Source organism: Monodelphis domestica, chromosome 6, assembly GCF_027887165.1.
Source record: "Monodelphis domestica isolate mMonDom1 chromosome 6, mMonDom1.pri, whole genome shotgun sequence".
NCBI lineage: Eukaryota > Metazoa > Chordata > Mammalia > Didelphimorphia > Didelphidae > Monodelphis > Monodelphis domestica.
In genome coordinates, this window is record NC_077232.1 from 142,174,632 (window position 1) to 142,190,341 (window position 15,710).

General features: G+C 33.1%; 1 protein-coding gene across 18 annotated transcripts in view; it reads right to left on the bottom strand.

The window, feature by feature from the left end:
* Positions 1–15,710, bottom strand: part of CLOCK (clock circadian regulator) — a 141,175-nt gene that overhangs the window by 113,070 nt on the left and 12,395 nt on the right. The gene's annotated exons all lie outside the window — the stretch shown is intronic.

Genomic DNA, 15,710 nt, shown 5'->3' on the forward strand with positions numbered 1-15,710 from the left:
CCAGCAGCAATGCATTAGTGTCCCAATTTTACCACAATCGCTCCAACATTTATTATTTTCCTTTACTGTCCTATTGGCCAATCTGCTTGGTGTAAGGTGGTACCTCAGAGCTCTTTTGATTTGCATTTCTCTAATCAGGAGAGATTTAGAACATTTTTTCATATGATTATTGAAAGTTTATATCTCTTCATCTGAAAACTACCTATTCATATCCCTTGACCATTTGTCAATTGGGGGAATGATTTGATTCCTTATAAATTTTACTTAGTTACTTACATATTTATAACTACATACTTATATGTAGACCTTTGTCAGAAAATTTTGTTGTAAGTTTTTTCCAGTTTGTTTCTTCACTTCTAATTTTGGTTGCATTGGTTTTGTCTGTACAAAACATTTTAATTTAATATAATAAAAATTATTCATTTTACATCTTGTAAAGTTCTCTATCTCTTGTTTGGTCTTAAATTTTTTCCTTCTCCATAGATCTGACAGGTATACTATTCTATATTTATCTAATTTACTTGTAATATCACTCTTTATGTTTAAATCAGATACCCATGTTTAACTTATCTTGGTATGAGATATTGATCTAAACCTAATTTTTCCCATACTGTTTTACAATTTTTTTCCAGCAGTTTTTGTCAAATGATGTGTTCTTATCCTCAAAGCTAGGATCTTTGGGTTTATCAAACACTAGCTTACTGAGGTTATTTACCCCAAGTCTATTCCACTGATCCACTCTTCTATTTCTTAGCCAGTGCCAGATTGTTTTGATGATCACTGCTTTATAATGCAATCAACCCTCTTTTAAAATAGAAATTTTGTGCCCACCCAAATTATGTACTACAGATTAATATGCCAGCTTCGCCTATCTCCATGGTCTAGGCCAACAACCAAAAGAGAATTAAAAAAAAAAGAATCAGGCACTGATGTTCACTGCCCTTTAGCTCCCTTAGTAAGACTGCACTAGTCAACCCAAGGTCAAGCTACAGGAGTAGAACAAAGTCCACTTCCACATGTCAGTCTTACCTCCCTTTTCCCTGTGCCATGGAGATTCTGGCTCCAGGCTACAGAGACTTGCCTAGGCCATGACAGCCAGTTAGTAGGCCCAGCTCCTCAGAAACAAAAATTTGCCAGGAGTCATGACCCTATATAGCATCAGGGCTACAGAGCTCCAAACTGCCAGTGCCCACCAAAGAACTAACAGTATATTCTCTGTTAGCACTCTGTTAGAACAGCCCACTTTGGGGGATGGAGAAGGAAGGGTGTATAGTACTTTGTCAAGTCTGGGATAAAGAGCACAACATCTGAATGGGGTCACTTCTGATCATGCAAAAATCATTTGGGAAAGAGACTAGATTGGTGAATTATGAACTAACCAACATAGCAGGAGATTGAGAAAATCTGAGATCTAGATCCCAAAGAAACCATAATCAGAAGGAAGAGTTTAAAAAAAGGGAAAATAAGGGGAGAAAAAATGACTAAAATTACCAAATACTGGAGAAAGAGGAAAACTCAAAGATCTTGAATATAAGTATATTAAATCATCAGGAAAAACACTAATGACAGAAGGAAATATGACTTCCAGAGTTAGTAAATAAGTTCAGGCACCTATAAATAAATACTGCAAAACAAAGGAAAACACCACCACTTGATAAGAAAGAAGATCTTGTGGAATTTCAGGAGAATGGAGAAACACAACACATTGACCCTGGGTAGTTCAAAAGGAAAATGATAGTTATAAGAACAGAATTTTAGTCTACAAAGCAAAAATAAGGGACAGAATAGAAAAGCTGAAATCTGTGATAGCTTCATCAATGAAACAAAAGAGAAAACAGATTGGAAGGATAATCCAGATGAGAAGCAATAACAACATGAAAAGAAAATATATTCACTACACAAGCAAAATGTACTGATCTCAAAGATAGTGTGCACAGAGACAACCAAAAGCTCATGGTTTTTTTCAGAAGACCATGACAAGACAAAAAACTCTTAACATCGTAATAAAGGAAACAATGAAGGGAACTGCTCAAACTTCTGAATACAGAAAATGAAATAACATTTGAAGGAATTCACATTCTCAAAATTCATCAACGGGAACAGTTAAACAATTTATGCTTGTGAATGATGTGGAATATTACTGAGTTATAGAAAATGATGAGTGTGGTTCATACAAAGGAATACAGAAAGATCTATATGAACTGATTCAGAGTAAAGTAGGCAGAGATGAAAAAATAACATATACAGTGATTACAATAATGTAAATGGAATAAACAGCCACATACTCCTGAAGTAAATTTAACAAAATTATAAAGATCAAGCTTTATCTCAGATGATGAGATATGAAGGTGAGAGGTCCACAGGTATTACACATCACACATTTTCAGACTTTTCCACTCTATCAACCAGTTGTGTTCTTTTTTCTTTTAAAAAATACTATTTGTTATATGGGATGGCTCTCTGAGTGGTGGAGAGAGAAGGATGCTTGGGATAAACATGGTGATATAAGAAACAAGAAATATCAATAAAATTTATTTCAAAATAACAAAATAAACTACAGAATGTGTAAATTACCTGTAAGTCTCCCTACCAAGATATATACAAGAAATATGAATACAACTCTACAAAACAATCTTTACAGTAATAGATACCTAAATAATTATTCATTCATTGTTCATAGGTAGGCTAAGCCAATATAATAAAAACTACAAAGACTACCTAAATTAACTTACTTATTCAATACCATACCACTTAGACTACCAAATAATTACAGAGCTAGGAAAAAAAATTAAATTCATTTGAAATAATAAAATGGCAAAAAATTTCAAGGGAAATAATGAAAAAAGTAGGAAAGGAAGTAGTCTACCAATATCATATCTTAAATTATTCTACAAAGTTGTAATAATTAAAACAGTACTGGTTAAAAATAGATTGATGAATGGAACAGGTTAAGTATACTACGATGACTATAGCAAACAAACCTAATATCCTAGTCTTTGATAAATTCAGACTCTAGCTATCAAAGAAGTGCCTATTATTTGAAAAAAAAAAAAAGAAGAAGAAGAAACTGCTAAGAAAACTATAGCTCCAGTATTCTGGCAGAAATTAAATTTAGATCAACATCTCACAACATAAACCACGATCAGCTCAACTCTACCCCAAACCTATATATAATAGGTCATATCACAAATAAATTAGAGAAATAAGGTAGAAATTACCTTTTGGATCTAAGAATAGGGAAACAGTTCATGACTAAACAAGGCACAGAAAAGATCAGCTATACAAACAACTAAATATTTTATACAAATTAATACAACGTAACTAAAGTTAGAAGGGAAATAGTTAAATGGGAAAAAATCTTTGCAGTAAGTTTCTCTGATAAAAGTCTCATTTTCAAGAGACATAAGAACCTGATTCAAATTTAAAGGATAAAAGCTCTTCATTCCCCAGTTTATAAATGATCAAAGGATATGAACAGGCAATTCTCAAGGAAAGAAATCAAAGCTATCTTTATCTATATGGCAAAAATATTCCAAATCACTGAAAGAGAATTGAAAGTTAAAGTAACTTTGAGGTTTTACCTCAGATTGCCTCAGTTGACAGAAAAAGAAAATGACAAAATTAGAAGGGCTGTGGGAAAACAGGTACATCGATATACAACTGCTGGGGCTGTAAATTAACTTAGTTATTTGAAACAATCCCTGAAAAGTTACTAAGCTATATATATATATCCACCGCTCTTAGGCCTGTATCCTCAAATATATCTAAGAGACAGAAAAATGTTCTTTATGTACAAAACTACTTATAACTTTTCTTTATTATTTGTGTTTGAATCAGAGAGACAGGAAAAGATGGTAAAGAACTAGAAACTAAGGGAATTTCTATTAATTGGTAAATAGCAAACAAATTATGGCATATAAATTTAATGGAATCCTAATGTGCTATAAGAAAAAAATGAAGTGATTGGTTTTAAAGAAACTTGGGAGAATTTTATGCTGATTCAAAATGAGGTGAGAGTGATCATAAAATAATAACTAACATTTATATCATTTTCACTATGTGCGAGACATAACATTGTAAAAATGAACAAAGTTGGGTGACAAGAATTGCTATACTCAGAAATAGAGAAGTTAGGAGGAAGGATGAGATGGGGGAAGAAGGAATACTGCACTCAGTTTTGAGACATATTATGGAAGTTTTCTCAGACTATGTTACAAGGAACCCTTAAACATCCTCAAGTTGGTTTTTCTAAGCGAACCTTATATTTGTTAATAGGCATTAAAAATAATTTTAGAGGACTTTACTTTAAGGATTCTTCCAAAGTTTTGTTTAAACTACAAAGTACTACCACTGTGCAAAAGTTTGAGAATCAGTGGTCTATGGGACAGCAAATGAGATAACCAGGAGGGAACAGAATATGCAGACTCAGAAAAAGATTGAGGGCAGGGTATATAGATATATAAATAATCTGCATGAAAATGATGGCTGGACCCATTGAAGCTAATAAGATCAATAAAATTCACAGATGGAGGGAGAGAAGAGAAGAGTACAGGACAGAGCACTGGAGTACTTTTCAGGGATAATAAAAGGCAAGATTTATGCTTTAAGATTGAATAAGACAATCTAAGACTCCTTTCAACTGTGAGATTCTATGAATATCACTAACCCCTTACACAGAAAAACTAAAAAGCCTCCAAAATCTGAGTAATGACAAGATCTTAAAAGACAAGAGAAAACACTCCTAACCATAGGCCCTCTCAATGATAGCTAAAGTTTTACTTGGTTAAATCATTATAGTAGTATCCATGATATTATGAACCTTTCTTCTATTTTACCAAGCCTTTTCAAAAAAAAAAAAAAAAGCATTCCTCTGTTGTTCCTTGGGAAACTTCTCATAAACTGTTAAGGATAGATTTTTTAAATGGGGAAGCAGATTGAGAAATATTAAGTGATTTGTTCAAAGTAATGAAACTTTTCTGTAGCAATGACTTGAAAAATATATCATAGATACAATTCTTGACTTTGGTTGTTACTGCCAAATTTAATTTCATTAGGTTATAATTATGCCTGACTTTCACTGCAAACCTAAAGAACTAAGTACCAATCTCCACAGGAATATCCTCACGCCAACTTTCCCATTTCCAGATGTGTCTAGAACAAAAGGATTGATAGTGAATGAAGAAAAGGAGATACTTTTCTTTTTAGGCAATTTCTAAGCCTACTCTATACCCTTCATTGACAGTTAAACAAGATCTTAAAGATAATTCTTCAGTGAACATAAACAATTATATTAGTATTGAAGATGACTTATCTGATCTCTCCTTATCTCTGTCTTTCATTTATTCACAAAGTTAATACTAAAATAGCAGCATATTTGGCTTTGGCTTATGATTACCTTATAAAATTTAGTAAAACACAATCAATTTTTCTTAAACTGAGAGGCAACACAACATAGCAGAACAAAAGCCTGCTTTGAAGTCAGAAAAATGTGGGATCAGATTCTGATATGCACTATGTGACACTTTGGACAAATCTTTTAAAAACTCACTAATATTACAAGTTATAGATCAGCTGCCTCTTCATTGGAAGCAGGAGTTTCCACATCAGAAATTCCTTAAATTGATGGAATCCAGGCTCTCTTCTCTCTACCGTCAGCCAAATAAAAACCATAATAACTACAACTTATATAGCTCTTTAAGACTTTCAAAACACTTAAAAAATATCATCTCATTTATTCTCACAATAAACATGACAAGTATGTGCTAGTATTGTCCCCATTTTATAGAAGAGGAAAATGAGATCGTTTAAGTGACTTGCACAGCACAAACTATGTGTCCAAAAGTGATTAAAATATGAATGTAGGTCTTCCTGATTCAAAGTCCTGTGCTCAATGCACTGTCACACAGCTACCACTTAACAGAAGGAAAGGGAATATGCATTTGTACAGTACCTACCACGTGTCAGCCACTGTACTAAGCACTTTTTACAAATATCATATTTGATTCTTCCAATATCCTTAGGAGGTACATATTTTATTATTCCCATTTTATAGTTGAGGATAGCATAATAAAAATTATCCAGTTTTCTCCAGATTTTTTACTTCCATTTAATTTGGTTTCAGTAACTTAAAAAAAATTTCCTCTAGTGATAACATATTCATTTAAGCTACTGATTGTACTGGAGTCTATATGGTTGATGACTCAATAAGCTATACATGACTTGTCTTTGTTTGTCTATCCCTACATTAACTATGTTTTATTCCAGAGGCTTAAAAGTTTCTAGGTACTGCGCTAAATTATAATTTAGGAAGCACAGGTTGTTTAGAAATTTTAAAAAAGTCATTTTCCAGTATAACAAAATAAAATCTCTGAGAAGATAGTATATTAATAAATAATACACTTTTGGAGTGTAGGAGTAAAAATGAATTAAATACTCCTAGTGAACAAGAATTAAGAGACACCAAATTATAAATTCATCTAAATAATTTTCTAAAGAATGTTTTAGATATACCAAAAACATAAGTATACTATAAAATTTTTAACAAAGGAAATTCCTGAAGATCTTCTAAATAGATGTATGGTTTATAGTATACTGGTTATTGTTTAATGAATATGTGTTTCATTTTAGCAAGGAACCACTTTTTATAGCACACAATATTTACTTTACTGGAGTCACCTATTTCTAAAAGGGATTATATATAGCCTCTCTTGCACAGTCACCATGAGAGAGGAAGTGTAAATGAGAGGCAAGGCAAAGTGGGGGGGGGAGGAGGTGCTTTGTCCTACAATATAAGACATTACTGGAAAGAATATTTTAGGGCAAAGCAGGCTACCATACAACTTGATCTGCTCAAAAGGTTCAAAATTTTTCTAACTTCCTGAACAAACTGGTCAAACCAGTTTTACTATACCCTTAACACTCATTTAATCTATCCATCCACTTGCTACATACCATCTATCACAAAAGAAAGAGATTTATTTTTTGTGGAAACTGCCTCCATATCAGCTCATCAGCAGTCAGTCTAGCACTTAGGAGAGTTACTGCTACAATGATGGCAAACACAAATACTACTAAAAAGGCAACCAAATTTGAGTCAGTTGTACTAATGTTGGTTTAGGAGTGCCAAAAACAAGACAACTCACTAAGCAAAGTGGGGAGGGGGGCACAATGGACATGACACAGAGCACCTCCAATGAGTTTGATATGTCTGCTGGTTTTGCTCAAATGTTGCTGTTAGAAGAGTTCTAAGGGAGAGGAGAAGAAAGGATGCTTATGCTACAAAAATAAAAAGCAAAACTTTTTTAGAAATTCAAATAACATTTCAGGGAAGAATTCAAATAACTTACTGATATGAAGAATCAAATTGTATGGCAAATATTTCATCAAAAAATACCTCTTGTAAACCATCAATTAATAGGAACACTCAGAGTACATTATTATTCTTCAGGTCCAGATTTTTGATTCCAGTGTTTAGAGAATTCCCACTTCTTCCCCCAATGAAAACTGGCAGCAACATCCATGTAATTAATAGTAGTCTTAGCAAGTTGCCTAGGAATACTGAGGAAAATTTAGCAAGCAGTCAGAAAGCTTGAGATGTCTTAGTGAGTTTCCCATGGCCACACAGTATATCAGGAAGGATTTGAACAAAGGACTTTCAGATTCCAAGGTTAACTAGTATATGCATTGTATCATTCTACCTTTTTGATTGACAAGATTTTCCAATTACACAAGCACTGACCTCAAAACCTTTCCAATCTTCAAACTCTTCTTATTAGAAATCCTTTAAAAATACATTAAAGTAGGGACAGGGGATAAAGTACAAGGGATAAAGTGTCAGACCTGGAGATGGGAGGTCCTGGGTTCAAATCCGAATTCAGACACATCCTAGTTGTATGACTTTGGGCAAGTCACTTGACCCTCATTGCCTAGCCCTTACTACTCTTTTGCCTTAGACCAAGTATTGGTTCTAAGAGAGAAGGTAAAGGTTTAAAAAATACATTAAATGCTGTCACCTAAATAGTCATTTAAAAAATGACTAAGTATTTTGCATTACCTTGAGATCTTCATACTGAAATAAACTGTATCAATTACAGGGGACATAAGAGGTTGGGCTAAATATTTACTGAATCTAGGATGTACTCTTGAAAACTTTTTTGAAATAATTTCTGATACTTATTGTCTCTCTCTTTACTGTATCTTTCTTTGTCTTTCTCTTCACTCGCTCCTATTTCACATACTTATTCAGATGGAAGTCTTAGTGATGCTTCCTCTAGAACACCTCTCTCCATTCCCTTTTCTCCATTCCACAAACATGCTAATTCATTGAGCTTGGACTACTGCAATAGCTTTTTTTTTTTTTAAAACCCTTACCTTCCATTCTGGAATCAATACTGTGTATTGGTTCCAAGGCAGAAAAGTGGTAAAGGCTAGACAATGGGGTTTAAGTGACTTGCCCAGGGTCACACAGCTGTGAAGTGTCTGAGGTCCTGAACCTAGGACCTCTCTTCTCTATGCCTGGTTCTCAATCCACTGAGCTACCCAGCTGCACCCTGATGCAATAGCTTTTTAATTGGTTTCTATACTCCAAATTTCTTCCTTTTCTTTCATTCATTCTCTACCTAGCAGGACAGTACATTCCCCAGCTCAAGAAGCTGCTACTTCTAGGATCAAATACAAAATTCTCCATTTGGCATGTAAAACCCTTCACTAGTGAGCTCCAGTCTACCTTTCCAAGCTTATTACATATTGCCCCCCTCAACAAATTGGCCTTCTTAGGATTCATCACATACAACATTCTATCTCCATCCTCCATGCCATCACAGAGATTGTCCCCTCTTCTAGGAATAAACTCCCTCCTTGCCTCTTAGATGTCCAGTTTCCTTCAAGGCTCAGCTACATAAAGTCTTTCCCAATTTCTTCTAATTTCTAGTGCCATTCTCTCATTCCAAAATTAGCTTTGAATATATATTGTATAGATACGGTGTCCCAAAAGTCTTAGTGCAGTTGAGAAATTTAATAGCTTTAAATAAGCTTTATTAGGACCGCATAAGACTTTTAGAACATTCTATGTACTTATATCTATACCTGTTATCATTTCCACCTCACACAAAAGAATATAAGCTTCTTTAGAATAGGGACTGTTTAATTTTTGTCTTTATATGTCCAACACCCAACACACTGCCAAACACACAGCAAACATTTAATAAATGTTTGTTGATTGATTCTTCTAAAAGTAAAGTAGAGAAAAATAAAATGAAGCAAAATGGAATGTGTTCTATCTTCCTCTGTATCACCAGTGCTGAGCATAGTGCCTGGCATTAAGTAGTCACTTAATAAATGCTAATTGACTTTAAGATGAATATTCTAGATAGTTATGTTTTGGTTAATCTAGACTTTATTGTATTTTATTTTATACTTACTGGTTCAAGAAAAATCCCTTTAACATTACATACTGGATAAGGTACTGGAACTTGAAGACCTAAGTTAAATTCTACCTCAGACTGTGGCTATGTTACCCTGGTCAAATCACTTAGCTCCTTTATGTATTAGTTTCCTTATCTGTAAAAAAATGAAGCAGTTGAACTTGACAGCCTCTAAGATTCCTTCACTCTAAATCGACAATCCTATAATTAAAAATTTTAAATATGCCATAAAATCAATCCATTTCAACTCTTTGAGATTATGAAGACACATCTTCACTGTGTCAAGAACCACAAGGCAAGAGGCTTCTCTTCAACACCAACCTGTTTTTTTTTTCCCCTTCCATATATGCTACTACACAATTTATTTTCCTAGAACTCCACTTTTTTATGTAACTCCAGAAAGGGAACACAACAGTTAATATAGGAGGAGTACAGTATAGACATGTGACTGGGGACTCAACTAAATCTGGTATTATTTCAATGCCATGTTGTCCAGAGAGAGATGGCCATTAATATGAAGAAAGGAGGCCATTCACTTTTCTTTAGAGGTTCTTGTTTTTCCTTCAGTTTTCCACCTTTGAATTAAAAGCCTCATATTTCAAGCTATGAACATATTTTAAACAATCCAAAACATTTTTTTACTAGTGAACATTTATTATCTCACCACAGAAATGAAGATAAAAATGAACAATTTCATACTAGATTATTCATTGAAGACCCTATGATATCTGTACATATACACACATCTCTATACTTTTGCCTTTAGTTTCTTCATAAGTTTCTTTAAATCCAAAATATTATTATTTTAAATTAAGTTATTCACAGCAATTATGCCTATGGCTATTTCTCTTTTCCATCAAAAAGTCTACTACTTCTATAGTTTATTAAAAATTAAACTAAATTCTCTGAAGGGGCACAACTAAAGTGGCACAGTGGATAGAATGCCAAGTCTGAGGACCTGGGTCCAAATTTGGTCTCAGACACTTGCTAACTGTGTGGCTCTGGGATACTTAACCTCAATTGCTTAGTCCTTGACACTTTTCTGATTTACAATTTTTTGTTAACTCTTACCTTCTGTCTTTGAATCAATACTATGAATTAGTTCCAAGGCAGAAAAGCAGTAAGGACTAGGCAATGGGGGTTAAGTGACTTGCCCATGGTCACACGTCTAGGAAGTGTCTGAAGCCAGTTTTGAAACCAAAACATCCTGTCTCTGGACCTGGTTCTCAATCCACTGAGCAACCCAGCTGCCCTCCTGATTTAGAATTGATACTAAAAGAGAAGGTAAGGGATTTTAAAAAGAAGAAAAAAATAGAAGAAATTCTCTTGAGGGTAGGGACCACCTTCTATATTCCTCTGTTATCTCCCAGAGAACATAGTAAATATCTTTGTACATTGTAGGTTGAATGAATGTTTGTTAAATTAATGTATTATCAGGACCAAGGCAACGATTCTATTACTATTCTCACCCAACTCAAACAATGTGCAAATATATCACTTTTCTACTCACTCTCTTCTCATGTCAGTTCCTCTCATTTCATTTGTCAGGAATGAAACAGCAAGTGGAATTCTTTTTATTTTTTTCAAATGCCATCTTCCTGATTTATTTATTTATTTATTTTTGTTCTCTAAATTAAAAGTTGAGGAAATATAAAAACAGGAGTTTCTCCCTGATTTAAAAAAAAATCAATCACTACACTGGAAAATCTAGGAAACTGTGATTAAAAGACTATTAACAGAATTTTATGACTATCAATTTGTGATAATGAACTATGAATACACAGGCTCAAAGATTATTCTAGTCAATAAATTAAATATTTTTTTCCTGTGCCATGATTGATTATCTCAACAGAAGAGAACTATGCTGAATTGATGTAAATTAGTCTTAATTTGAATAGCTTTGAAATAAACTATTTTGTCAATTAAAACTTAGACTAGGGAGCAACTGGGTGGCTCAGTGGATTGAGAGCCAAGCCTAGAGACCTAGAGAACAGAAGGTTAGGATTGAAAAAAAAAAAACTTAGACTAAAGGCCAAACTTATCCTCAACTTTACCAAAATTTTAACATAATTCAGAAGTTGTTAACATTGCTAACCTTTTAGGATATCATTTTTTCCTACAGATATTCTGTCATTTGTCAATAAAGCTCCAAAGTCCAAAGATACTATTAATGAAGCAGATCAGGCAGGGTAAGTCAAAACAAAGAAATGGAAATATCATATTAAAAAGAATATGATGATCTTTAAGAAGAAAAAAAAAGAACTATCAAAATCATGGAATATCTTAAGGGTTATAGAAACCTTCCCTACAACTATCGTAAAGAAAGGCAAGAATAAAATAAAGGCAATCCCCAGTTTAACCAGCTTAGAAAAGGAGCTATAAAAATTAAAACAAAATAAATATATGATGAATTTAAAATTGAATAAACTGGAAAAAATTGCCCTGTTCTAGAAATTTCTCTGAATACTTTAAAAAGAAACAAAATGCAAATTAGACAAAGTACAATTCCACTGCATACTATTTTTTTTTAACCCTTACCTTCCATCTTGGAATCAATACAATGTACTGGTTCCAAGGCAGAAGAGTGGTAAGGGCTAGGCAATGATGGTTAAGTGACTTGCCCAAGGTCACACAGCTAGGAAGTGTCTGAGACCAGATTTGAACCTGATACCTCCTGTCTCTAGGCCTGGCTCTCAATGCCCTGAGCCCCCTAGCTGCCCCTACATACTATATTTAATGATCATATAAGCTTAGAGTGAAAATAACCTTAATATAACATATATACATAGATATATAATATAATAATAAACCTTAATAACCTGTCAATGTTGAGAGAGTTATTCATCTTAAAAATTAATCTTAATAGATGGAAAACTACTTAATAGTTCCTTAATGGTAACTAAGTTACCTCAGTTAACTAAAACACAAATAAAAGTATGATTAAGTGAAAATTAGTTATCCCACTTAGGCTGTGAGGGACTGCAAGCTGTCATCTAGACTAGCTGTTTTCAAACTGTGATTGAAGCCTACACACTCTCACTTGCCACAGCAACCAAAAAAAAAAAAACCCACAAAACAAAACAAAACAAACAAACAAAAAACAACGAAAAACCCCAAACCAAACAACAACCCAAACCTAGAAACTCCACCAGAATATGTCAGAAGTCCAGCTTTTTAAAAGACCATTGAGGCTTAGATTTGGAGTCAAAGGAGATTTTTACAGTTTTCTAGCTTAACTCTCTCATTTTAGAGATGAGAAACAGACCTGCTCAATCTCATACAGTTAATAAATGGTAGAAACTTGCCTGTAATTCAAGTCACCTGACTCCAAATTCAGAATGCTTTTCACTATACAATATGGCTTTAAAAAAAGTTATCAGTTTCTTCACTCATCAAACAAATATTTATTGAGTAGCTACTATTGAAAGGAATTTTACTAGAAGATCTTGGGAAGGTGGCTTAACCTTTAATAGGCATTTGTCATCTGTCCAAAAGACGGAGGGGCATCAGATTAGATAACCTAGAAATTACCTTCTCTATCTATATCTATAATTCTATGATCCAAATTAGTTTTCTTATGAAATATATAAATGATTCATTTATGTATATTTACATTATATATACTTATTTATATAAATACTAGATAAATTATTTATACCAAGAGCAAATTAAAATATTATCCTTTGAAATATTAATATCATGAAACATCATTTAACCTAAAAAAAAAACCCACTGTTAGCCTTAGGGTTACATTTTGAGTACTGCAAATTAAATCTATTCTTCTAGATATAGGAAGGAAGTTGCTAATGAGTTGTTTATCATTTTCTTTCAAATCTCCAGTGAAAGAAGTTCTGAAACTTGCAATCAAAATTTAAATTGAAACCCCCATATAAAAATATATACTCCCAATAGTAAATAATAAGGGCAATCATTTACAACAAAGAAAAAAACTAACTCAATTAGTACAACACTGTTTTGCAATATCTACATATTTAATAAATATATTCTTAGTTCTATCAATCTAACCAAATAAATTATCCAACTGCTTTCTAAGAAAAAAGTTGTCAGAAAAACTATAGCCCAATCTCCACTGTATAGAAAAAGGAATATTGATGCAAAAGTATTAAATAATAGCAAATAGGCTCCACCACATATATAAACTATGACGAGGCCAGATTTATATCAAGAATACAAGATTGGTTCAATATAACAAAAACTATAAACATAAGAGACAGTTTTGAAAAAAAAATGAAACAATTGTTTTAATAAATATCACTTTTGACAAAATCTAACACCATCAAATTTATAAGAATACAAAGCATTTCCCAACTGACAAATGGTCAAAGGATATGAATAGGCAATTCTTAGATGAAGAAATTAAAACTATCTTTAGTCAGATTTAAAAAATGCTCCAGATCACTACTGATTAGAGATAGGCAAATTAAAAAAACTCTGAGTTGCCACTTCACACCCATCAGACTGGCTGGCTAACATGACAAAAACTGGAAAATGACAAATGCTAAAGGGGATGTGGAAAAATTGGGACACTGATACACTAGTGATGATGTTGGGAATTGTTACAACCATTCTGGACAATGATTTGGAACTATGTCCATAAAACTGTGCATACTCTTTGACCCAGCAATATCACTACCAACTCTGTATCCCAAAGATACAGTGGGGAAAGAACCTATCTGTATAAAAATATTTATAGCACCTCTTTTTTTTTAAACCCTTACCTTCCATCTTGGAGTCAATACTGTATATTGGCTCCAAGACAGAAGAGCGGTAAGGGCTATGGCAATGATGGTTAAGTGACTTGTCCAGGGTCACACAGCTGGGAAGTGTCTGAGGTCAGATTTGAACATAGGACCTCCTGTCTCTAGACATGATTCTCAATCCACTGAGCCACCCAGCTGACCCCTATAGCACCTCTTTTTGTTGTAGCAAAGAATTGGAAATTGAAGAGATGTCCATCAATTGAAGAATGGATGAACAAGTCATGGTGTCTGCTCATAATGGATGCTACTGTGCCATAACAAATGACAAACAAGATGATCACAAAAAAAAAACAAAAAACTGGAAAGACTTCTATGAAGTGATGCAAAGTGAAGTGAGCAGAACCACAAGAACATTGTACACAATAACAACAACAATGTATGATAATAAACTCTGAATGACTTAACTATTATCAGTAAGGCCAGGATTCAGGACAGCCCTAAGAGAATCATGACAGAAAAAGGCTATATATGACGTGTAATCTGGAAAAAGAAATAAAAATTTATTATAACTTTAAAAACCTAACACTAATTTCTATGGAAAAAAAAGTACAGGAGTAAATGTGTTTTTCTTTAAGGTGGGAACTAATAGTATCCATTTACAATGAAGCACAACATGAGCGGTCTGTCCAGTAAGATCAGGGGTAATGCAAGATTATCCATTAAGACAACTAATATTTAACATAGTGCTAGAAATGCTAACAAGAAAAAGAAATCAACAGGGGAAATTTATATAAAGAGGAAACAAAACTATAATTTTTTGCAGATGATGTGATATTCTTTCTCAAGAACCCCAGAGTCAACTAATATTTAGTTGAAATAATATATTTAGCAAAGTAGCATGACATGAAATAAAGCCACATCATCAGCATTTCAGCATATTACCAATTAAATCCACAAGAGAGAAATTCTGTTCAAAATGACCGCAAAATATCTTGCTAGTCTACTTAAAAAGATCTATACAAAAGAACAAGAATTCAATTACAAATCATTCTTTGCAGAAATATTGTCTATGAGTAGGCCAAGCCAACATATTTAAAATGACAATATTATCTATATTAATTTATTAATACAATTCAATACCAAACTACCAAATTATTACTTTGAGGAACTAGAAGAAATATAATAAAACTCAACCGAAATAGTAGAAAATAAAAAATGTTAAGGGAAATTATACACACACATATATATATGTACATATAATATATAAAGAAGAAAGCAACAAATATACCAAAACCAGATCTCAAATTATTCTACCTACACAACTGACATCATCAAAAGTTTAGTTCTGGTTAAAAAATAGAGAGGTTGATAACAGGAACAGATTAAATATAAAACACATAGAAGCAAATGAAATTAGTATCTTGGAGTTTTTGTAAACCTAAAGACTCTAGCTACTGAGGAAGAACTTATCTGACAAAAACTGCCAGTAAAACTAGTAAACAATCTAGTAGAAATTAAGGTTAGACCAACACCTCACACTGTATACTAAGATGAGCTCCAAATGACC